Here is a 25,887-nt window from a genome sequence, read left to right on the forward strand (position 1 = left end):
TGCTGATACGACAGCTTATAATACGCATCTGCTTAGAGGTAGGCATCACCCTACAAACTATAATTTGATTTGAAGGATGGTGCAGCGCCAATCTGTTCAAGTACTGGACACTATTATTTTTAAAATTTACTCATCAGATAGTTTCAATGTTGTTCAACTGTTCAAAAGCATAAGAGAGAAAGCAAGCTTTCAGACTGTTTTACAAAACCAGTATCACACTGATACCAAACTCTGAAAAACACAGCAGCCGAAAGAAAACTACAGACAAATTTCACTCATGAATCTGAAAGATTCAACAGTAATTTCTGATAAAAATCTCTAAATAGAAACGAGGAATATTTCCTCAACATAATAAATGTATGCAGTCATATCAAAACCAGCATCAGGCTTAATGGTGAAATTCTAAAAGGACACCCAGTAAACCTAGAAAAAGACAAAGATGCCCACATGGCCACTGCTCTTTCACGTTGTACTGAAGGTATAAGGCAATGCAATTATAGAAGGGAAAGAAATAGAAGGTATAAAAATTGTTAAGGGAAAGAAAATTTTCATTATTCGCAGATGTTGTGACTGTATACTTTGAAGACCTAAGAGTAAGAAAATGCACTACAGTGTCTAACTGCAAAATAAATGTACAAAAATGAACAGCTGTTCTATAAGTAAAGGACTCAGACCTGAGAGAATAGAATTCTAAGGTGGCAGTGGGAAAAATAAGCAAACCAATTATACCACAGAATCCCCCAAAGGCTCAGGAATTGGTGGAACTAGTTACATTTGGAGGTTGAAGGAGGGATAAAACAAAGGAAACTGATTGAAATACTGTTTAAGAGGCAGTTAGAGCCCTAAATACTCTCCCAACTACCTGTCCCACCACAGCAAAAGACTGGAGGTTTATTCTCTGTAAAGGGAAAATCTGAGGGGCAGGGGGCGGCTCTTCTGGTCTGGAGGACACTAGGCACACTTGAGGGCAGGGGTACCAGAGAGAAAACAGGGTTAGGTGTAAGTACTGGATGCTGAAACCTCTGCCCTCCTCTGCCTCTGCTCCTAGAAGATGTCAGCCTGCCTTTCACCATTCCACGAGGAGACTGGAGAATCTGACCAGCTCACAAGGAAAGACATGAAGATATATAAAGGACAGCACCCAACAAATCCTTCTCAGCACCATCAAAGCTTCCAATCAGCTTAAATAGGAGCAGATGACCAAAGATCACCAGGCACCCGAGGAAAACTTCTAACATGAAGCATAGAAACCAAAATGTGAAAACAGAAAAAGGAACTTGGAGGAAATGGATTACGGCCATTATGCAAGGAGAGGAAAACAAAAACAAACAAAACAAAAACTATCATTAATATCCTTTGAAAAATGAAAAGCTATTGTGATATTGCATCCCTAAAATAAGAATACGCTGCTATAAAGAAAATATATTCAGAGAAAAACAGTTGAGAGAGAGGTCTTGAAATTTAAAGACATGATATCAGAGATTTGTTTTTAACCTACAGAAGGTTTGGAAGATGATATTGAGAAAATCTCCCAGACTGTACAGCACAGAAAAAAAGAGATGGGAAATAAGAGAGAAAAGACAAGAAAAATTAGAAGCCTGGTCCAGGAGGCCCAATACAAAAACAATACGAGTTCCAGAAAGAATAAACAGTGAACATAAAAGGGAGGAGACCATTATAGAAGTAATTCAAGAAAATTTCCCAGAACTGGAGAGCATGAGTTTCCAAACTGAAAGCGTTCAGAACAAAGAATTAAAATAGACCTGTACTAAGGCATATCATTGTGAAATCTCAGAGCAAAGGGGACAAAGAAAAAAAAATCCTCCAAATTTCTAGAGAGGAAAACAAAAGGCCTATATAAAAGATGAGGGATAAAAATAGCTCTGACTTCTATAAGAGAAAGCTAGAAAGCAACAGAACAATGTCTTCAAAATTCTGGAGTAAAGTGGTTCTCAACCTAGAGTACCATGCCTAGCAATTCAAGCATGAGAGTAAGGTAAAGACATTTTTAGTTGTGAAAAAATTTACCTCCAAAGCATCCTTCCTTATGAAGCTATTGAAGGATATGCTTTACTAAAACATGATAGTAAACCAAGAAAAAGGAAGGTCTAATGTCCAAAAATTGGAGCTCTGTCACAGGAGAAAGGCCAAGGGAATCCCCAGGGCAAATGACAAAGACAAACAAATATGCACCAGGCATACAGACCAGCAAGTCCAGATTTTTTTTCAGGAAGCTAAAACTGATAAAATAATCAATCTTGAGAAGAGCTTTATACACTGGCAAAGAATTTGAAGTGAATTAACGATAAAGACATTAAGAAAAACAACTAAACAAATGCAGGGGGGTGGCTGGTGGCAATAATTAACTCCAGGGAAAACAAATATTGAATACTAAAACACATTGCAAATCTTCCTTATTTGAAACAATTTGGTGCTGGTTCAGGAATGCACAATTATAACAGATTAAAGAATTCAGGAAAAGTCCCATATACAAATGAGAATGTTAAATGTGATATGGGTGGCATTTCAAATCAGTGGGGGAAAAAATAGTTTCTCAATGAATCATATTGGCTAGTCATTTAGGAGAAAAGAGGTAGATGTTTTTCTTACTTTATTCCCAAGAAATCCTAGATGGATGTAAATAGATGAAATAAAGCCATAAAAGGTACTAGAAGAAAACATAGGTAGACAGCATATAAACATTGTGAGAAACAACTTAAATAAAATACAAAATCCAGTACAACAAAGAAAAATATTAATAACTTTGACTACATAAAAATGTAAAGCATTCCTACAGGGGAAAAAAAATCATTGAAAAGTCAAAAGACCAACAAAAAAAAATCAGGGATAATAGTTGCAATACATATAACAGCCAGAGTCATTTTCCTTAATATATAAAGAGTATTAACAAATCAATAATCTACTTGAAAAATGGGACCAGGGAACTTACTTACAGAAGAACATATTAATGTTTTATAAACACATAAAAAGATTTAAAGTGCTTGGTTTTGCTCATAAATAAGAACTATAAATTAAAACAAAAATGAAATACTATTTTATCTGTAAAATTAGCAAAGATTAAGAAGTGCCACAATCCTCAATGTTGTCAAGAATATGGGGAAACAGTTATTCTCACAGACTTTTAGTGGGAATGTAAATTAATACATTATCATAGGAGAGGAAATTGGTTGTATTTATCAAAACTTGTGGTGTACACACCATTTGGACTGGCAGTTCTTTATACTGTAGATATATTCTTATATGTTTACGAAACCATGTAAACAAGATTTGTCATCTTAGATCCCTTCAGGAGTGACTCCTGTTGTGTAACAGGACTCAGGATAAAGAATTGACATTTAAAGAATGCATATTTTTGCATTCAACTGAGTACACCTAGCATTCCCCCTGAATCAATCTGTAATAAGTAACATTTTTAAAACTTGAGCTTATAAAAATACATTTCTACTAAAAAAAAAAAAAAAAAAAAAAAGGAAGAAAGAAAGAAAAAGAAAAGTCAGGGCCAGCAAGGGAAGGCCTGTGATCCTCATCAACCCATTTGCCCCTGGAGAGGTGTGCTAGGACCAAGCAACCTACTGTATATGCAATGTGGGTTTGTGTTCCATAGGAGGGACCCCCTTGCCGTGAGGGGCTCCCTTCTTTTAGGGCAAGCATGAGAACCACCTTATCAATGAAGCACAAGCTTGGACATTGTGCTACCTGGATATGGTGCCAGCCAGAATCTAGACATTAGAGTGAGGCAAGTAAGGCTCTCATCTCTGGTGCAAAATTTAAGAGGGCACCAAAAAACACAGTAATCAAGATAAATTATATTTTAATAAAATATTTTAAAATAAAGATTAATGTATAATCCAAAAGGACTTGGCATAGCACTGTTACTCATCCCGTCTTCATTTAAAATTTTGATATTTTGCTCATCATGGATTTTTTTTTTTTTTTTTTGCAATTAACATTAATTTTTAAAAGTATTGCATTAAATGTTATTTTCCTTGATTACTGAGATTTGAGTACCCTCTTAATTTTGCATCCAAGCATCCTAGTCTCAGCCCTTTTGCCATTGTTTACTGTGTTCTCTGCGAAAGCCAAGTGCCAGCACCTAGATGAGGGAGACCGGTTTCCGGTTCCACCGGCAACGGCAACGAGTTCAGTTGTAGCCCCGCCCACTAGGAGAAGGAGAGTGGAGGTCAGCTCCAAGTTGTGACTGGCTCACTGCCTAGACTACCCAGAAGAAGTGCCTTTGGACAATCCTTGCAGCACAAAGATGTTCACTGAAGCAGTAATCAAATAGAAAAGGGTTGAAAATAAATGACCATCAATAGCAACTAATTAATTTTTAAAAAGGAATTCTATACATCTATGGAAAAGAATAAGTAAGATATAAAAGGTGAACAAAAGCAAGGTATAGAACAATTCATATAACATGTCTCCATTTGAATTTTTAAGAATGATATATGGTATTAATGATTAATAATTACCATAATTGATAACATATAATTCAGTGCTTTCTATGTGCCAGACTCATTTAACCCCCATTGACACTGTATAAGGCTGATACTATTATTAGCCCCATTTTACAGTTAAGGAAACTAAGATCCAGAGAAACTTAATGCTGGTTATCTCTGCCCAGTGAGATTGAGAATCTAAGTTCTGTTTTGTTTTGCTTTGCTGTGTTTTGTTTGGGCTGCGCTGCGCTGCTTGCAGGATTTTAGTTTTTAGATTGTTTGAACTTTCTTTTTACAGTTAGGGTTGCCAGATAAAATACAGGACACCCACTTAGCACTTGAATTTTAGAAAAAAAATTGATTTTCAGTGTGAGTACATCCTATGCAACATTTGGGAGATACTTACACACACACACAAAAAAATCGTTTTTTGTTTCTCTGAAATTCAAATGTAACTCGGTGTCCCGTATTTTTATTTGCTAAATCTGACAACCTACTTATAATGACCCTTCCTTTGGCAAGGGCAGCAATTCCCTTGGTCCTGCCACAGTGAAATATTAGTTCTCCAGGAGCCACATCTGATAAAGCAGGATTTCAACAGGTGGCCTAGTTCAGATATTGAAGTTACTTGATTAACTTATGACATATTAATTAGGGATAATTCAAAAACAACTGTGCCTGAAGCTCTGTCTTCCCTTGTTTTTTTGATTGAAAAGGGATGCATTATCCACCAGGAGAAAATTCAGGGGCCCTTAAAGATACAGCTTGGCTCTATCTCTGGAGCGTAGAGGCATTCACCCGGGACCAGGCAGAGGCTTTTGTTCTTCAAGCACCTTGCCACCTAAAAGCAGGCATAGATTTTAATGGTCATGTTGGACCCTGGAGACAGACGCCCCACATTTGGGTGTTGTATCAGAATTTGTATAGGATCTGAACCACACACTGCCTCGGAAGCCTTATAGACAGCTGTACCTGCTGCTCTTCCTCTGGATCCATATCATCCATCAGTATAGGAGGTGTGCCTCCTTGGCTAATGGAGGCTAGAGCCTCTTTGGGATTCCTGAGGGAGAGGAAGGAATTGGCCTCAGGCTTCCGGTCCTGAGGATGCCGGACCCCTTTCTCCCTTTGAATGTCAGTTACCAGCTGCTTATTGAATCTAAAACAACAAATGGACATCAAGTACTTCTGCGTCCCAAGCTGTGCAGTGGGAATAGGTCACGTTCAAATAAATGCAAGCTCCATTGTTAAAGAAGAGGAACCCCAGGGATAGGAAAGCCCAGCCCCACCAATGTTCGTCGCTCTTCCCGGCGCTGCAGAGGCCAACCCTGGGCAAGAGCGCCCCCTGCAGACACCGGCATCATTGCCGAGGAAGCGCTGTCTTCTTAGAGCCGCTGCCGGATGTATGGGTGGCTCTGCCACCTCACTTTAAACCTACACCTAGCCTGGGGGGGAGGGGGCTGTTTCGAGAGGAGAATGAGGGGGTCTCATCCCACTGCAAGATTAAAGGCAGTCCCATGACATGAACCTGGGCTCTAGAGACAAACACAGGAAATTCTCTCAGGTATTCAAGTTCCTGGGCAGTGATTAATGTTTAGACCATTGGCTTGGCTGCTTGATTCAACTGACTGGCAATTCCGACAAAATTAAGCTCCTGGTTCCTCTTGTGGATGCCACCAAATCCTTGGTAAGGAATCCTGTTGGAACAAAGCTGGAGACATTCTGACAAGATGAGGGAGGCCGACAAGTGGACACAAGAGTGATCACACAGTGATCAAAGGGAAACGGATGCTGCCTTGGCAAGGGCAAGGGTCTGAAGTATTTAACAACCAATGTGCTACATTCAACAGCCCTGTGAGATTGGCCTTCCCCTACCTACTTCTGTGCCTGGAGGTGACGCCCTGCCCATTGCTGAAAGGTAGATCATTTTCCCTGCTGCCCAGCCTATCAAGGCCAAAAGTATGACCTCAGAAAAATTTATGCTTAACTAGGTAAAAACGGCCATTATGGAATCAACTCTTAGGGAGCTTACTTAGAAAGTTGTGCAGAAATATGACATTCCGGATACCTTATATCTGGTGATGCCACCTATGAAGGAGCCTGATAAATACAAATAAGGAGTTTTAAACTTAGCTTTGATAAAGCACAAGTGAAGGGTTGAGGCAGAGTGGGAAAAGAATTATGAATTGGGAAAAATAACAACTAAACATATGAGTCTAAAATGAAAGTTCCCTCTCCCTTTTGGGTTTTACACAATATGGGCGACCAGTCTGATGATAATTCACTGAGTAATCTGGGACAGAAACTTATGATTTCACAATTCACCAGAAATATTAAAGTAAAATTAAAACTCCTTATAACCAAATGGTAGGTAAATAATAAACTTACTATCCGGGAATCAAATCAGAAGGTGAGAAGTAGGGAGGCCCAGGAAACCCTGAATATGATCATAATCACAAATTTAGTATCCCCCAAATCATCTGAAAAGTCTTTGATTGAATTTTTCTTTTCTAGTATAGCTCCTCTGATCTTGTATCTTTTCATGATGGCTCCTGCTGGTCAAAGACCAATCCTTGATGTATGTGGCATTATTCCCTCCGTTGGGAAGCAGCATAACCTTGCAGCATGAGGTCACTCCTTATGCATCAGCTGTGGACAAACTGAACATATAAGAATCTCCCAAACCATGGTGGGATGTATAATAGAGAACAGCCACTTACTCTAATTAATAATGTTCAATTTTACAGTCTTTGCAGACAGAAAGTTACATGGGTGTAAGCTCAGCTGTGGAAGGATTCAACTATTGTAGCCATTGGCAACAATAAGTAATGGACTGAAACAAATGCCTATAGTAACTGATGTTTACAGACCATAGATGACTGGGTGTGATTTTTAAAAATATATATATACTAGTGCCCTTTTAGCAATAAAAATGAACACATCCATCCCTTCTAGTCTACAATGAGTTTAATTGACACAACTTGGGAGGCTGGGAATTCTGTTCCTGCAAGTTCTGATATTGGATGCCATATTGAACTACTCCCTTGACAGTGGGAAAAGATAGGGCCATTTACCATCCAGGCAAGAGAATAAGTGTCTCCTATAAGAAATCTGGCAAGACTAAGAGGAAAGACCTAAAGATATTGACAGCAGAGGTTTCCCAGCAAAACATCCCAGACAGATAATCCTACAGCAAATTTCACAATTGATACACCCTACTCATGCTTTCAGAGCATCTCATCAGATTTTTAGTCTCCCACTCTTAAAAATGAGCCAACAACCACAGATTACAGCCTCTAATATGAGAAATAGAGACCAAAAGTAACAGAAAGAAGAAATCTGGATAAAACCGAAGCTATACAGGAGGGAAGAAAGCTCCAACAACAAAACAAAACCAAGCCAAAACCACACCTATAACTGATATCCTCAGAGACACACTATTGAAACCATAAAATAAGAACAAGATGTTCTTGTAGAGATGTGGATGGACCTAGAGACTGTCATACAGAGTGAAGTAAGTCAGAAAGAGAAAAACAAATATCGTATATTAACGCATACATGTGGAATCTACAAAAATAGTACAGATGAACTGGTTTGCAAGGCAGAAATAGAGACACAGATGTAGAGAACAAACATATGGACACCAAGGGAGGAAAGCGGGGCGGTGGGGGGGTGGAGGGCCGGTGGTGGGATGAATTGGGAGGTTGGGATTGACATATATACACTAATATGTATAAAATAGATAACTAATAAGAACCTGCTGTATAAAAAAATAGAATAAAATTCCAAAGAAAAAAAAAAGAACAAGATGTTCTTTAAAGGAGTCAATGAATAAAACTGAATTCCTGGAAATGAAAAATGGGAAGAAGAAATGAAAAATTCATTAAAAAGACTGAAGATAAAATTCAGGAAATCTCCCAGAAGGAAAAGCAAAGAGGCAAAGAGATGGAAATAAGAGACAAACGATAAGAGAAATAGAAGACTAGCCCAGGAATTACAGGAGGAAAGAAAAACAGGAGAGAACACTATTTTTAAAAATAAATTCTTTAAAATTTCCCAGATGGTAAGGACATGAGTTTTCATACTGAAAGGGCCCTCTTAGTGCTCAGCATTAATGAATGGAAATTGACCCACATTGAGTCACATCGTTGTGAAATTTCAGAACTCTAGGAATAAAAAGAAGCTCCTTTAGACTTCCAGAGATAGAAAAACTGATCAGAAATCAGAATGGGGACTTCCCTGGTGGTGCAGTGGTTAAGAATCCGCCTGCCAATGCAGGGGACACAGGTTCAATCCTGGCCCAAGAAGATCCCACATGCCACGGAGCAACTAAGCCCATGCACCACAACTACTGATCCTGCGCTCTAGAGCCCTCAAGCCACAACTACTGAGCCCACGTGCCACAACTACTGAAGCCTGCGCACTGCAATGAAGAGTGCAGCCCCGGCTCGCTGCAACTAGAGAAAGCCCGTGCACAGCAACGAAGACCCAACGCAGCCAGAAAAAAAAAAAAAGAAAAGAAATCAGAATACTTTAGATTTCTCAATAAACATACTGAAAGATAGAAGATAAGTGGGAACTGCCTTCAAAATTCTGGAGGAAAATTATTTCCAACCTAGAATTCTATACTCAGACAAGCTATCAGTCAACTTGGAGAATAAAATAAAGATAATGTCATAATTGCAAGGTCCCAAAAATGAATTTCTCATGCAACCTTTCTTTGGAAACTACTGGAATATATGGTCCATCAAAACGGGGGTGAATCCAAGAATGAAGACGATAAGAAGACATAGAATCCAGTAAACAGGAGCTTCAACACAGGAAGGATAAAGAGAACCTTAAGGACAATGGAGACAAGATTCCAAAGAGAATGTGAAAAGAGATTTCAGAATGTTGGCTGTGTACCAGACGGGGTGGATCCAGGCTTTGTGGAGCTTGAAGCTTATACAGTTTGGGGATCCTCTTTAAGAAAATAAAATACAAAATACAAAGTAGGGTTTGAAAATGAATATGTAGAATGAGAAAAGAAATCATAACAAACTATAAATTTTAAAGAGCTGACAAATACCACAAACATCACACAAATCCAGAAAAATAGAATATTATTTTTATGAGTCACCTACTTGATTCATGTCTCTAATACTTTTTTCTCTATATTTTTCAGCTGCATAATTTTTCCCCCAATAATTTATTATGAAACATTTTAAACCTATAGAAAAACTTACAAGAACTTTACAATAAATACCATATACCTACCACCTAAGTTCTACATTTAACATTTTACTGTACTTACTATATCACAAATCTGTCCATCTATCCAATTCTCTGTCCGTCAGTTCATCTTATTTTTTTGATGCATATCAGACCGAATAATTTGCAGATGTCAGTACATTTCCCACCAACTACCTCAGCATGCCTATCCTTAATAGGAGATCAATATTTTTTTTACAATCCTTGCCTTTTTTTCGTTTGAGGTAAAATTTATGTACAATGAAATGTAAAAATCTTAAGCATACGCTGTATACTTTTTGGTCATCTCTACATATGACAATGATTTTGTGATATTTTTCTCTAGAGAGAATATGGAGATAATTCAGTCTTTTCTCCACTGTGGTTAATCAAAATTTGTTTTTATTATCAATAGAAGAGACGTATGAAATAAGCAACATTTACATATACACAGTACTGTTTGTAATAGTGCTACAGGCTTAAGCAGAATTCTGATAAATTCTATTTATGTGTTTCCCACCAAAGAAGAAAAACTGTACAGTGCATTTATAATTGTATGTGGTGCACTATTCAGTATCTTCCTGATAGGAGAAAACTAAATTGCTGGAAACTGAATCTGTCACTTATAATCTCCTACATCTGGTGAATGGAAAAAACTGTTCTACTGACTAGTTTCTGGCTCCTTACATTCAGACCTTGTTTCTCTGCCTCTACTCACCTATTTCTGCTGTCAGGCACCATAGGACATGTTCATATCTTGCTATAACCTCTGACCCTGCACCTTCATGTTACAACCCAGGGTGAGTTAGCACAGTAGAAGGTAGGAATATGCCTATAGCAATTCCTACTGGGATGACTGACAATAACTTAACTTTATACAGATGTGACTTCAAACTACATAAATAAATCCAACTAAATCCAAGTTAAATGGATTTCCAACTTACTTCCCCTTGGTTGGATTCCAAAACTGCAATGTGAGAGAAATTGTGACAGAGGGAAAGCTGGATAGGAAAGAGACAATGTATTTAACCAAAGTTAAAATATCTTACTTTGCAAACTATACAGAACTCATCATGTGGATACATTGCTAAGGCAAATGAAAGCTCTTGAAGCTTAAGCTTCAGAGTGTCATGGGAAACCTAGGCTGACAGGGTAGCCAGTCCATTTTGGAAGAGGTCAGAAAACTCCAGCAGAGATTTCTACAAGATAAAATTTATAGACAACTGGATGTGACTCAGTATAACGAGAGACTTCGACAATTGGTAGAGAATTAGGGCTTGAACATTCTGGTGTGCTCAGAGAAAATGATGAAAATGAAAAATAAGACAATTACTAACTCCATGGAAAATAAAAAGTTGTTCAGGGAAAGAAAAGTCATCATAATTTACTGGATGGCTCAGCTGTAAATAATTTTTATCAGCATAATAATGTAAGCTCTGAAAGTTTGCCTATCTAAATTACAATATAACTGCATTAGGAGGGTGGAGGAATATGAAGGTATACGTACATGGTGCGGGCAGGGGATGAAAGAGAGTGAAATCCTCATCTTTCCTAACAGGAAGTGCATAAATGATGCCTAAAATGGAAAAAAAAATCAAGAAGCAGTACAAGGGGGACTTCCCTGGCGGTCCAGCGGTTAAGACTTTGCCTTCCAATGCAGGGGGTGCGCGTTCGATACCTGGCCGGGGAGCTAAGATCCCACATGCCTCGTGGCCAAAAAACTAAAACATAAAATAGAAGCATTATTGTAACAAATTCAATAAAGACTTTAAAAATGGTTCACATTAAAAAAAAATCTTTAAAACAAACAAAACAACAAAAAAGAAGCAATACAAGGAAGCTATTTTGAGATGTGGAAGCAGTTAAAATAATTCAGTGTTTGCCTCTGAGAAAGCAGAAGTGGGGGGAAAGGGATTAGGGACTGCTCTGCTTTCTTTCCCTTTATCTCTTCTTTCATTTTTGTTAACAAACTTTGTAGAACAATATAACTGTTGAAATTTGCATGTAAATAATTTTGACAAAAATTAAAAATTAAAATACACTCATATCCTGTAATCTAGGGATTCTAGCTCTAAGATTTTAACTATCCCACAGACATACTCACACGTGTGCATAATTACATTTTTACCAGGTCATTTATTGCCATATGGTCTGTGAGAACAAAAGATTGGAAATGATTTAAACATCATCAATAAGGGATTGTTAAATAAATGAAACATATACCCATTGGAATACTAGGTAGCCTATTTAAAAATGAGGCAACTCTATGTATCCTGATACGGAGGAATCTCCTAAATGAAAAAGCGAAATGCAGAAAATTTGCATATATGCTACCACTGGTATAAAAACAAAAATAAATACACTTGTAATGTACAGAAGCTCTCTAGAAGGACACACAAGGAATGGAAACAGTAGTTGTCTCCAGGAGAGGGAACTTAATGGTTAATGGAAGGGATAGGAGAGTGACTTACTTTTCATAACTATACCCTTTTGTACTTCTAAAACTGCAGACCATGTGACGTTATCTATTAAAAAAGTAAAATTTTAATTAAAAAACTTCAATACATGGGCTTCCCTGGTGGCACGGTGGTTGAGAATCTGCCTGCCAATGCAGGGGACACGGGTTCGGGCCCTGGTCTGGGAAGATCCCACATGCCGCGGAGCAACTGGGCCCGTGAGCCACAATTACTGACCCTGCGCGTCTGGAGCCTGTGCTCCGCAGCAAGAGAGGCCGCGACAGTGAGAGGCCCGCGCACCGCGATGAAGAGTGGCCCCCGCTCGCCGCAACTAGAGAAAGCCCTCCCACAGAAACAAAGACCCAACACAGCCAAATAAATAAATAAATAAATTTATTTTAAAAAAAAAACAAAAAACTTTAATACAAAATGGAAAAAACACAGAATTAATTAAATGAACCCAAAGACAAGGCAAATGGATATTTGCTAACTAGTAACTGTATCAGTCAGGGTTCTCCAGAGAAACAGAACCAATAGGTACATATCTCCACAACCAAGCTTGATGTCCGTAACAGCCACAGGAAGAGATAGCCTCCAATTCACTTCCAACTTCTAAATCTCACCAGAGCACATATAATTGATGAAATTTAATTTGTTTCCTGGACTCTAGCTGCAAAGGAGGGTGGGCAATATGTTTAGCTTACCACACTCTATAGTAAATGAAAGCATATCAGGAGATGACATTGTCTGGGGAAGCCAATCCACAGCATTTGCCACAGTAACTAAACTTGTGAAGGTGGTTTCTGAGAGTCTGATATAATAGTACCCATACCTGGCAGCCTTAAGCCCTTGTCCTTTTTGGGCTCAGTGTCATTAGTTTTCTAATGCCTTTGCAAAGCCAGAAAGCCACCAGAACTTTTCTTTCATTTTGCCTCCCATAATGACCAAGTACAATAATTTACATGCCTTAAAGAATATATTGCACCTGTCAAAGAAAAAAAAATGATTCCTGACACTTGTTAAAGATGGTAAGGAAGACTTTATTCAAAAGGGGCTACTACAATGGGGTTTTGCAGTTGAGGATAGAAAACGAGCTCAACTCTGAAAACAACAAGGACAAACAGGTATTTATAGCCAAGGAGCAGAGTGGGGTCAATGAATGGAAAATTACTAAGAGGAGACATCAGGGCTAGGGAGATTCTTGCTAGACCAGCTCAACAGGATTCTTGCTGAAGGCAGGCCAGGGCGATAAGACAGCAAGGATTGGGGATGAGGAATTTGATCAAATATCAACATGATCAGACCAAGGGTAGGAGTTTCTTGCTAAACTGACTCAGCAGGATTCTTGCTAAAACTGGAAGAAGAAGGCCAAGGACAGAGCCCAATTTCTAGCCAAAAAGAGGACTCAGAGGAACCTGACGAGAGATTGGTCAGGGAGAGAGTCTTTGTCACACCGCTCAGTACCCAATGGACAGAAATAATTGGGGAGGGGATAGAATGTGCTAGTTGGACAACTCTGCCTCAGAACATGCCATGTGACAATCCTTCCCACACCTGGAAGAAAGATGGCCTTGACAAGCTGACTTTAAGAAGCAGAAAACCACACTTGTAGGAGATCATTTATATCAGTGACAACAGATACAGAAAATATGAAATATTCTTCAAAATCTTTGCCTATATAATGTATTCATTTGTTTACTTTTTTTCACTGCCTGAGGACTTTTTAGAGACCAGCTGCTTTATAACTTTCCTATTAAAGATTAGAGGAAAGCTACTCTTAACCCCCAAAGAGAAAAAAAAGTTGCAATTTACTGTCATCACGGTCAATTATCTCAGTATGAAAGAGGGAGGTGGATAACCTTGTCCCCAAGAAAAGCAGAGCAGGTATCCACAGACTTAACTGTAGATGGACCTACCTTGGTGTGACTCTCCTGAGATGGGAAGATCTCAGCTCAGTGTTTTGAAACAATTCAAGAACAAAAGTTCTCAATCTTTTACCCATGGCCTTTAAGAAGGGTCAATTAATTATTTTAGGATCTGTCAAGGAAAAGGGAGACTGGATTTTGGCATACTATACTTGAGCTTGGTTATTTTAAATATTAAAAATAATAATAAATTAATTTCCCTAGAAGTAGGTCCATGGGGGAGCAAAATGGCATGGAAAGAATATGAGCCTTGGAGACCTTGGAACTCAGAAGAGACCTGAGTTCAAATGCCAGCTCTGCTACTAATCGAACTATGTATCCTGAAATGATTAGATATTTCTGCGTATAAAACCACCTCAAAATTCAGTGGCTTAAAACCACAGTCATTTAGTTCACAATTCTGCAGGTCAGTAATTTAGGCCAGTTCTACTGGTCTTCCGGGAGTCCCTCAGGTGCCTGCAGCTACCCACAGGTCAGCTAGGTGGCTCTGCTTTCAGGAGTTGGCTGGCTGTTAACCTGTGTACTGCTGCTTTCCTTCCTGTGCTCTTATTCTCCAGCAGGTCAGTCCAAATATGTTCTCACAGAGAAAGCATAGGTCCAAGAGAGATGGTGGAAGTGTGCAAGACCACATCTAGGGACCTAGGCTTGGAACTGGTATACTGTCACTTTCACCACATTCTGTTCTCTAAAGCAAGTCACAAAGCCAGCCCAGGTTCAAAGGTTGGGAAAATACACCACTCAAAGACCGGCAGAGTTACACAGCCAAGGGAGTAAGTACAGGAAGGCCATTAATTAGGGCCGTAAAACTGAATCACTACCACAGTGACTTTGGGCAAGTTATCTTATCTTCATGAGCCTCAGTTTCATCACATCTTAACTGAAAATAATAACATGTATCTGAAAGGTTTTTTTTTTTTTTAATTTTATTTTATTTTTGGCAGTGTTGGGTCTTCATTGCAGTGAGCGGGGGCTAGTCTTCATTGCAGTGCACGGGCTTCTCATTTTGGTGGCTTCTCTTCTTGCAGAGCACAGGCTCTAGGAGCCTGGACTTCAGTACTTGCAGCACACGGGCTCAGTAGTTGCTGTGCATGGGCCCAGTAGTTGCGGCACACGGGCTCTAGGGCACGTGGGCTTCAGTAGTTGTGGTGCGCGGGCTCGGTATTTGTGGCTCGTGGGCTCTAGAGCACAGGCTCAGTAGTTGCGGTGCAAGGGCTTAGTTGCTCAGCGGCATTGGGGATCTTCCTGGACCAGGGATCGAACCCATGTCCCCTGCATTGGCAAGCAGATTCTTTTTTTTTTTTTTTTAATATTTATTTATTTTTGGCTGTGTTGGGTCTTCGTTTCTGTGCGAGGGCTTTCTCTAGTTGTGGAAAGCGGGGGCCACTCTTCATCACGGTGCGCGGGCCTCTCACTATCGTGGCCTCTCTTGTTGCGGAGCACAGGCTCCAGACGCGCAGGCTCAGTAGTTGTAGCGCACGGGCTTAGTTGCTCTGCAGCATGTGGGATCGTCCCAGACCATGGATCAAACCCGTGTCCCCCGCATTGGCAGGCGGATTCTTAACCACTGAGCCACCAGGGAAGTCCCTAACTTCTTGTTATACAGACTTTCAAACAATATTCTTCTTCTCAGCATCATCCTCACCCACTTTCAGAGTAACATGGTGCTTCATTTTTCTAAGTTTTTCAGAGTTCTGGATATGAATTTGCTTGAGTCTGTGTTGCTCTACTGCTGTCTTAGGTTTCAGCATTCACTGATTGCTAAGTCAGTTAATTCTCATCCATGGGCTTTCTATCTTCCAAAAGTTTGGTGCTGTCATCTCCATACCTAGTCTACCTTTCTTTTTTTTCCCCTTTTACTGTCAGGAGGTATTCAATGTGCCATGTCTAACTGAAAGCTGGAGATTAGGGTTTAATACCCACATGGGAACAGAAGATAAGACTTTGGGCCCAAGAAACATGAATTGAAACTGAGATCCCCACATAAAGCCAGAGCTTTCAAAGGAATGGTATATCAGTGAAAGGACAGACTAGGAAAAAACTCATTGACTGGCAGAGGAAAATGACAAAGAAGCTTTTAAACTGGACTCTGAGTAGGAAAAATAACTCTCCCTTAGGAATTTATAAACAGGAACAATGCCACACAATTGAATTAATACTATTAGGGAATCACCAAGCCAAGAAACTGACGTAAAAATTGGTCCAGGGTATATGATGCTCCTAGTGTACCTGGTCCTGAGTATATGATATTCCTAGAACATCTGGCCTTGTAGAAGCAAAGGGAAAACTATTTTGAAGATACATGCTCTTAACACAGGCCTCTTAAGATTCCCACAGCTAATGTTAAGTGAAAATGATCTCAAATTTGATAATCACAAAGCACAAAGGAACAATCATTTAAATGAGGATCCACAGAGACACACAAAGTAAGATTCAATTCTCAAGGTCTTTATAAATACAACAATCTACTGAACACTACTGAATAAGCATTTTCTTAAGTATTAAAGATATAAAAGAAAGATTTAGAGCCATAAATAAATAATAAGACATTATGAAAGAACAGGAATCTTTGAAAATGAATTAAATATAATTTCTAGAAATGAGAAATGAAGTCACTGAAAATAAAAACTCAGTAGATAGTTAATATCAGATTAGACACAGTTGAAGAGAGAATTTGTATGCTAGAAGATATAACTAGAATGCAAAACAGTTAAAAATATGGGAAAATGAAAAAGAGATTGAAAGTCATGGAAAATATAAAAGGAAGTCAAACAGAATTCCAAAAAGAGGGCTTCCCTGGTGGCTCAGTGGTTAAGAATCTGCCTGCCAATGCAAGGGACACGGGTTCGAGCCCTGGCCTGGGAAGACCCCACATGCCGCAGAGCAACTAAGCCCGTGTGCCACAACTACTGAGCCTGAGCTCTAGAGCCCGCGAGCCACAACTACTGAGCCCACATGCCACAACTACTGAAGCCTGAGCACCTAGAGCCTGTGCTCTGCAACAAGAGAAGCCACCGCCATGAGAAGCCCGCGCACTGCAACGAAGAGTAGCCCCCACTCACCGCAAGTAGAGAAACCTGCGCACAGCAATGAAGACCCAACAGAGCAAAAAATAAAAATTAAAAAAAAAAAAAAAAAGAATTCCACAAAGAGGAAATAGAGAGAATGCAAGGAGGGTAATATTTGAAGAAATAATGGCTTTGTAGAGTTACTTGACCATATACCTTAGTCCACAAAGTTAATGTCATCAAATACCAAAGAACTATATCATATAGACTGTGTTCTCTGCCCACAGTACAATACAATGAGAAATCAGTAACAAAAGATAACAATGCCAGAAGTGGCCAAGATTGCAAAGAAGGAAAACCCTAAGCTCACCTCCTCCCATGGGCACACCAAAATTACAAACTCCAGAACTATGATAAAATTAAGCAAATATTGATGAAAAAGTCTGGAAGACTAACAGAATAGATCTTCTTCAACTAAAGATATAAAGAAGGAACCACAACAAGACAGGTAGGAGGGGTGGAGACGTGATATAGTCAACACCCACACCCCTGGGTAGGTGACCTACAAACAGGAAGATAACTACACTTGCAGAGGTTCTCCTCAAGGAGCAAGAGGTCCAAGCCCCACATCGTTCCCCAGCTCAGGGGTCCTGCATCAGCAAGATGAGCTCCTAGAATGTTTGGTTTTGAAGGCTAGCAGCACTTACTTTTGGGAGAACCAGAGGTCTGTGGGAAATAGAGACTCCACTCCTAAAGGGTGCATACAAAATCTCACATGCTCTGGGACCCAGGGAAGAAGCAATAATTTGAAAGAAGCCTGGGTCAGACCCACCTGCTGATCTTGGAGAGTCTCCTGGAGAGGCAGGAGGCAACTGGAGCTCACTCTGGAGACACAGACACTGGTGGTAGCCATTTTGGGGAGCTCATTCTACGAGGACACTGGTGCTGGCAAGGGCCATTTTGGAATCCTCCTTCTAGCTTATTAGAGCTGGGACCTGGCCCCTCCCACCAGCCTGTTGGCACCAGTACTGGGACACCTCAGGGTGAGCAACTAGCTGGGGGATGGGGAACACAGCCCCACCAACTAGCGGGCTGATACTAGACCCAGAACCCTCTTCCCTGCAACCACCCACCCCAGCTCCACCCATCAGTGTGCCAGCACTAGCCCTGGGGCCCCATGGGGTTCCACAGTCAGCTGCCTCATGACCCAGCCCCACCCATCAGCAGCTGGCAGCCTCCACACAATGCAGGGCCTGGCAAACAACCAGACAGGGGGACAGCCACACCTATCAGACCACCCACAGTAATCAGCCTGCCACAACAGAAGGACCCATGCAGCCCACATAGGGGGTACTCCTAAGGCATATAGCTCTAGTGACCAAAGAGGAGTGCACTGCTGGGATACATAGGATGCCTCCTAAAAAAGGCCACCTCTCCAAGGTCAGGAAACATAAGCACTTACCAAATACACAGAAATAAAAACAGCAAATGAGGCAAAAATGAGACGACAGAGGAATATATCTCAAACAAAGTACAAGATAAAACCCCAGAAGAACTAAATAAAGTGGGACTAGACAATCTACTCAATAAAGAATTCAATGTAATCATAAAGATGTTCAAAGAACTCAGGAGAGGGGCTTCCCTGGTGGCACAGTGGTTGAGAATCTGCCTGCCACTGCAGGGGACACAGGTTCGAGCCCTGGTCTGGGCAGATCCCACATGCCGTGGAGCAACTAGGCCCGTGAGCCACAACTACTGAGCCTGCGCGTCTGGAGCTTGTGCTCTGCAACAAGAGAGGCCGTGATAGTGAGAGGCCCGCGCACCGCGATGAAGAGTGGCCTCCACTTGCTGCAACTAGAGAAAACCCTTGCACAGAAACGAAGACCCAACACAGCCGAAAATAAATAAATAAATAATAAAAATAAAGGAATTCCTTTAAAAAAAAAAAAAACTCAGGAGAAAACTGGATGAAGAGAGTGAGAAGTTGGAAGTTTTTAACAAAGAATTAGAAAATATAAAGAAGAACCAGAGATGAAGAATATCGTAACTGAAATGAAAAATACACTAGAAGGAATCAACAGTAGATTAGATGATACAGAGGAACAGATTAGTGAGCTGGATGGCAGAGTAGTGGAAATCACTGAAGATGAACAACAACAATAAAAAGAATAAAAAGAAATGAGGACAGTTTAAGAGACCTCTGGGACAACATCAAGCATACTAACATTTGCATTATAGCGGTCCCAGAATGAAAATAAAGAGAGAAAGGGGCAGAGAACATATTTGAAGACATAATAGCTGAAAACTTCCCTAACTTGGGAATGGAAACAGATATCCAGGTCCAGGATTCACAGAGAGTCCCAAAGGCTATTATCAGCTGATGTTTCAGCAGAAACTCTGCAGGACAAAAGGGAGTGACATGATATACTTTAAATGATTAAAGAGGAAAACCTAAAACCAGTAACATTCTACCCAATAAGACTTTCATTCAGATTTGATGGAGAGATCAAAAGTTTTACAGACAAGCAAAAGCTAAGAGTTCAGCACCACCAAACCGGTTTTACGAGAAATGTTAAAGGGACTTCTTAAAGTGAAAGAGAAAAGGCTACAACTAGAAATATGAAAATTACAAAAGGAAAAATCTCATTAGTAAAGGCAAATATACAGTAAAGATATTAAATCAACTATGTATAAAGCTAGTAGGAACGTTAAAAGACAAAAGTAGTAAAATCAGCCATATCCATACTAAGTAGTCAAGGGATACACAAAACAAAAAGATGTAAAATATTATGTCAGAAACAGTAAACGTGGGTGGGGACAGTAAAAATGCAGGGTTCTTAAAATGCATTTGAACTTTAGAGATCAACAACTTAAAATAATCACATATATATAGATTTCTATATATAAACCTCATGGTAACCGCCAACCAAACATAACACTAAAGATAGTCATCAAATCACAAGGGAAGAGAGCAAAAGAAGAGGAAAGGAACAAAAACAAAAAAGAACTACAAAACAACCCCAAAACAAGTACATACCTATAAGTAATTACTTTAAATGTAAATGGACTATGTTCCAACCAAAAGACACAAAGTGGCTGAATGGATACGAAAACAAGACCCATTTATATGCTGCTGACAAGACACTACTTCAGATCTAAAGATGCACAGATTGAAAGTGTGAAAATAGAAAAAGTTATTCCATGCAAATGGAAATCAAAAGAAAGCTGGGGTAGCAATGCTTATATCAGACAAAATAGACTTTAAAACAAAGATTGTTACAAGAGACAAAGAAGGACATTATTATACATACATAATGATCAAGGGATCAATCCAAGAAAAAGATATAATAATTATAAATGTATATGCACCCAACAAAGGGGCACATAAATACATAAAGCAAATATTAATAGACATAAAGCAAATTGATAATAACACAATAATACTAGGGGACTTTAACACCACACTTACATCAATGGACAGATCATCCAGAAAGAAAATCCATAAGGAAACACTGACTTTAAATGACACATTACACCAAACAGACTTCACTGATATATATATAGAGCACTCCATCTGAAAGCAGCAGAATACACATTCTTTTCAAGAGCACATGGAATATTCTCCAGGATAGATCACATGGTAGTCCACAAAACCAGCCTCTGTAGATTTAAGAAAACTGAAATCATATCAAGCATCTCTTCTCACCACAACGTTATGAGACTAGAAATCAACTGCAAGAAAAAAACTGCAAAAAACACAAACACGTGGAGGCTAAAAATTATGTTACTAAACAACTAATGGATCACTGAAGAAGTCAAAGAGGAAATTAAAAAATACCTAGAGACAAATAAAAATGAAAACATGACAATCGGGCTTCCCTGGTGGCGCAGTGGTTGAGAATCTGCCTGCCAATGCAGGGGACACAGGTTCGAGCCCTGGTCTGGGAAGATCCCACATGCCGCGGAGCAACTGGGCCCGTGAGCCACAATTACTGAGCCTGCACGTCTGGAGCCTGTGCTCCGCAACAGGAGAGGCCGCGATAGTGAGAGGCCGGCGCACCACGATGAAGAGTGGCCCCCGCTAGCCACAACTAGAGAAAGCCCTTGCGCAAAAACGAAGACCCAACACAGCCATAAATAAATAAAAATAAATAAATTAAAAGCATCCAGAATCTTATAAAAAAAAAAACATGACAATCAAAAACCTATGTGACACAGCAAAAGCAGTTCTAAGAGGAAAGTGTATAGCGATACAAGTTTACCTCAGGAAACAAGACAAATCTCAAATAAGCAACCTAACCTTACACCCAAAGGAACTATAGAAAGAAGAACAAACAAAACCCAAAGTTAGTAGAAGGAAGGAAATCATAAAGATCAGAGCAGAAATAAATGAAATAGAGACTAAAAAAGACCAATAGAAAAGATCAATGAAACTAAATGCTGGTTCTTTGAAAAGATAACCAAAACTGATAAATCCTTAGCCAGACTCATCAAAAGAAAAAGCAAGAGGGACCAAATCAATAAAATCTGAAATGAAAAAGGAGAAATTAAATGAACACCACAGAAATATAAAGGATCATGAGAGACTACCATGAAAAACTATATGCCAATAAGATGGACAACCTAGAAGAAACGGACAAATTCCTAGAAATGTACAATCTCCTAAGACTGAACCAGGAAGAAATAGAAAATATGAACAGTAATGAAATTGAATGTAATAAAAAAAAACTCCCAACAAAAAGAATTTGAAAAAGACTAGATACACGTATATGTATAAATGAATCACTCTGTTGTACACCTGAAACTAACACAACATTGTTAATCAACTATACTCCAATATAAAATAAAAATTTAAAAAAAAATCTCCCAACAAACAAAGGTCCAGGACTAGATGGCTTTACAGGTGAATTATGCCAAACATTTAGAGAAGAGCTAGCACCTATCCTTCTCAAACTATTCCAAAAAACTGCAGAGGAAGGAGGGCTTCCGAACTCATTCTATGAGGCCAGCATCACCCTGATACCAAAACCAGACAAAGATATCACAACAAAACGAAAATTACATGGACTTCCCTGGTGGCGTAGTGGTTAAGAATCCGCCTGCCAATGCAGGGGACATGGGTTCAGTCCCTGGTCCAGGAAGATCCCATGTGCCACGGGGCAACTAAGACCGTGCGCCACAGCTACTAAGCCTGTGCTCTGGAGCCCGCGCACCTAGAGCCCATGCTCCAGCAACAAGGGAAGTCACTGCAGTGAGAAGCCCACGCACCGCAGCAAGGAGTAGCCCCTACTCGCCACAACTAGAGCAGCAACAAAGACCCAATGCAGCCAAAAATAAATAAATTTTTAAAAAACACTCAACAAAATTTTAGCAAACCAAAATCAACAATACATTAAAAGGACCATGATCAAGTGGGATTTATCCCAGGGATGCAAGGGTGGTTCAATACTACATCACATTAACAAATTGAAGAATAAAAACCATATGATCATCTCAATAGATGCAGAGGAACCTTTGTCAAAATTCAACATCCATTTATGATTAAAATTATCCAGAAAATGGGTATATAGGGAACATACCTCAATGTAACAAAGGCCATATGCGATAAGCCCATAACTAACATCATACTAAATGCTGAAAAGCTGAAGGAATTTCCTCTAAGATCAGGAACAAGACAAGGATGTCAACTATCACCACTTTTATTCAACATAGTATTGGAAGTCCTAGACACAGCAATCAGACAAGAAAAAGAAACAAAAGGAATCCAAACTGGAAAGGAAGAAGTAAAACTGTCACTGTTTGCAGATGACATGATACTATATGTAGAAACTCCCAAAGATGCCACAAAAAACTACTAGAACTTATCAATGAATTCAGTAAAGTTGCAGGATACAAAATTAATATACAGAAATCTGTTGCATTTCTATACACTAGCAGTGAACTATCAGAAAGAGAAATTAAGAAAACAATCCCAGTTATAATCCTGTCAAAAAGAATAAAATATCTAGGAATAAATCTAACTAAGGAGGTAAATGACCTGTCCTTGGGAAGCTATAAGACACTGATGAGAGAAATTGAAGATGACACAGACGGAAAGATACACTGTGTTCATGGATTGAAAGAATTAATTTTGTTAAAATGACCATACTACCCAAGGCAATCAACAGATTCAATACAATCCCTATCAAAATACCAATGACATTTTTCACAGAACTAGAATACATAGTTCTAAAATTTGTATGTAAACACAAAAGACTCCACATAGACAAAACAATCTTGAGAAAGAAGAACAAAGCTGGAGTTATCATGCTCCCTGATTTCAAACTAAACTATCAAACCATTGTGGTACTGGCAAAAAAACAGACACACAGATCAATGGAACAGAACAGATAGCCCAGAAATGAACCCACATTATATGGGCAATTAATCTATGACAAGGAAGGCAAGAATATACAATAGGGAAAAGACAGCCTCTTCAGTAAATGGTGTTGGGAAAACTGGACAGCTACATGCAAAAGAACCAAACTGGACTACCCTCTCACACCATGCACAAAAATAAACTCAGAATGGATTAAAGACTTAAATGTAAGACCTGAAACCATAAAACTTCTAGAAGAAAACATAGGCAGTAAGCTCCTTGACACTGATCTTAGTAATATTTTTTTGGATATGTCTCCTCAGGCAAGAGAAACAAAAGCAAAAATAAACAAATTGGACTACCTCAAACTAAAAAGCTTTTGCTCAGCAGAGGAAACTATCAACGAAGTGAAAAGGCCACTTACTGAAAGGGAGAAGACATTTGCAAACGATATATCTGATAAGGGGTTAAAATCTAAAATATAATATACAAAGAACTTATACAGCTCAACATCTGAAAAACAAACAACCTGATTAAAAAATGGGCAGAGGATCTCAACAGACATTTTTCCAAAGAGGACAAATAGATGGCCAACAGGCACATGAAAAGATGTTCAGCATCACTAATCATCAGGGAAATGCAAATCAAAACCACAATGAGTGGGGCTTCCCTGGTGGCGCAGTGGTTAAGAATCTGCCTGCCAATGCAGGGGACATGGGTTTGAGCCCTGGTCCGGGAAGATCCCACATGTCGCGGAGCAACTAAGCTCATGTGCCACAACTACTGAGCCTCTAGAACCCGTGAGCCACAACTACTGAAGCCCGCACGCCACAACTACTGAAGCCTGTGCACCTAGAGCCCATGCTCTGCAACAAGAGAAGCCACCCCAGTGAGAAGCCTGCTCACCACAACGAAGAGGAGCCCCTGCTTGCCTCAACTAGAGAAAGCCTGTGTGCAGCAATGAAGACCCAGTGCAGCCAAAAATAAAATTAAAAAAAAACAAAAACACAGTGAGACAACACCTCTCACCTGTCAGAATGGCTATTATCAAAAAGACAATAAATAACAGGAGGTGGAGAAAAGGGAACCCTCATGCACTGTTGGTGGGAAGGTAAATTGGTACAGTCACTACGGAAAACAGTATGGAGATTCCTCAAAATATTAAAAATAGAATTACCATATGATCCAGAAATTCCACTCCTCTGTATTTATCTGAAGAAAATGAAAACACTAATTAGAAAATATATATGCCCTCCTATGTTCATTGCAACATTATTTACAATAGCCAAGATATGGAAGCAACCTAAGCACCTATCGATAATGGATCAAGAAGATGTGGTACATATATACAACAGAATATTACTCAGCCGCAAAAAAAGAATGGAATCTTGCCATTTGTGACAACATGGGTGGTCCTAGAGGGTTTTATGCTATGAAAAATAGGTCAGACAGAATAAAATAAATACTGCATGATTTCACTTATATGTGAATCTAAAAAGCAAAACAAATGAACAAATATAGCAAAACAGAAACAGTGCTATAGGTACAGAGAAAAAACAGGTGGTTGCCATAGGGGAGCGGGTGGGAGGAGGAAAGAAAAAAGTGAGGGAGATTAAGAGGTATAAACTTCCAGTTGCAAAATAAATGAGTCAAGTATATGAAAAAGAAAAGAAAAGAAAAGATCACAATGCCACACACATATGAAAATTTAAAAATATACTAAAGAATGATAATGAAAACACTATATACCCAAATTTGTGTAATGTAATTAAAGCATTATATAATGGAAATGTACTGGGTTAATAAACCTGTGATTCTTGAAGTTGGTCCCCAGGCCCACAGAGTGACCGGGAACTTGACAGAAATGCAATTTCCAGTCTCCACCCAAAACCTATTGAATCAGAAATTCTGAGAGTGGGGTCCAGAAACCTGTATTTTATCAAGACCTCTAGGTAATTCTGATACATGCTCAAGTTTGAAAACCACTGCCTTAGATGTACATACTGAAAAAAAAGAGAATGGTTAATGGCAAACATCCAACTCAACAATTTTGAAAAAAGTCTGTTAAAATCAATCCAAAAAGAATAAAAAATAATAAAAATTTCTTTACAATGTATTTTAATGGCTTTAATTCTATATTAGGACTCTTAAAGAGGCATTATCTTTGCTTCTGGGTTGTAACAACCCCAGTTTTCCTCCAGGTTGGCTCTGACTAGGGAGTGCATCAGTGCAAGGAAGTTGGGCAAAGAAGAAAGTAACATATAGAAGAACATTTCAAGATCTCTCATTCTAGATATCTATGCAGATAGATGCATACATTTTTTTCTGGATAGAATCATAAGAAAGTATTAAAAAGGCTTTTCTTTGGGGAGAGGGACTTGGGGTAAGAGGCATAGTTTTAATTTTTTTCCTTTAAAAATATTGAATATTTCCATTGAGCTTGAAGTTCTAACCTTA

General features: G+C 39.2%; 1 long non-coding RNA gene across 1 annotated transcript in view; it reads right to left on the reverse strand.

Moving 5' to 3' along the window:
• LOC309607460 overlaps positions 1-25,887 on the reverse strand; it is a 46,816-nt gene that overhangs the window by 20,059 nt on the left and 870 nt on the right. Inside the window, exons 2-3 of the long non-coding RNA XR_014232406.1 lie at positions 24,608-24,642; positions 20,590-20,732 (exon numbers count right to left, since the gene is read on the reverse strand). This is a non-coding gene — a long non-coding RNA (uncharacterized lncRNA). The remainder of the gene's footprint in view (positions 1-20,589; positions 20,733-24,607; positions 24,643-25,887) is intronic.

The sequence above is a fragment of the Balaenoptera borealis genome, assembly GCF_965194805.1.
Source record: "Balaenoptera borealis genome assembly, chromosome: 12".
Classification (NCBI taxonomy): Eukaryota; Metazoa; Chordata; class Mammalia; order Artiodactyla; family Balaenopteridae; genus Balaenoptera; species Balaenoptera borealis.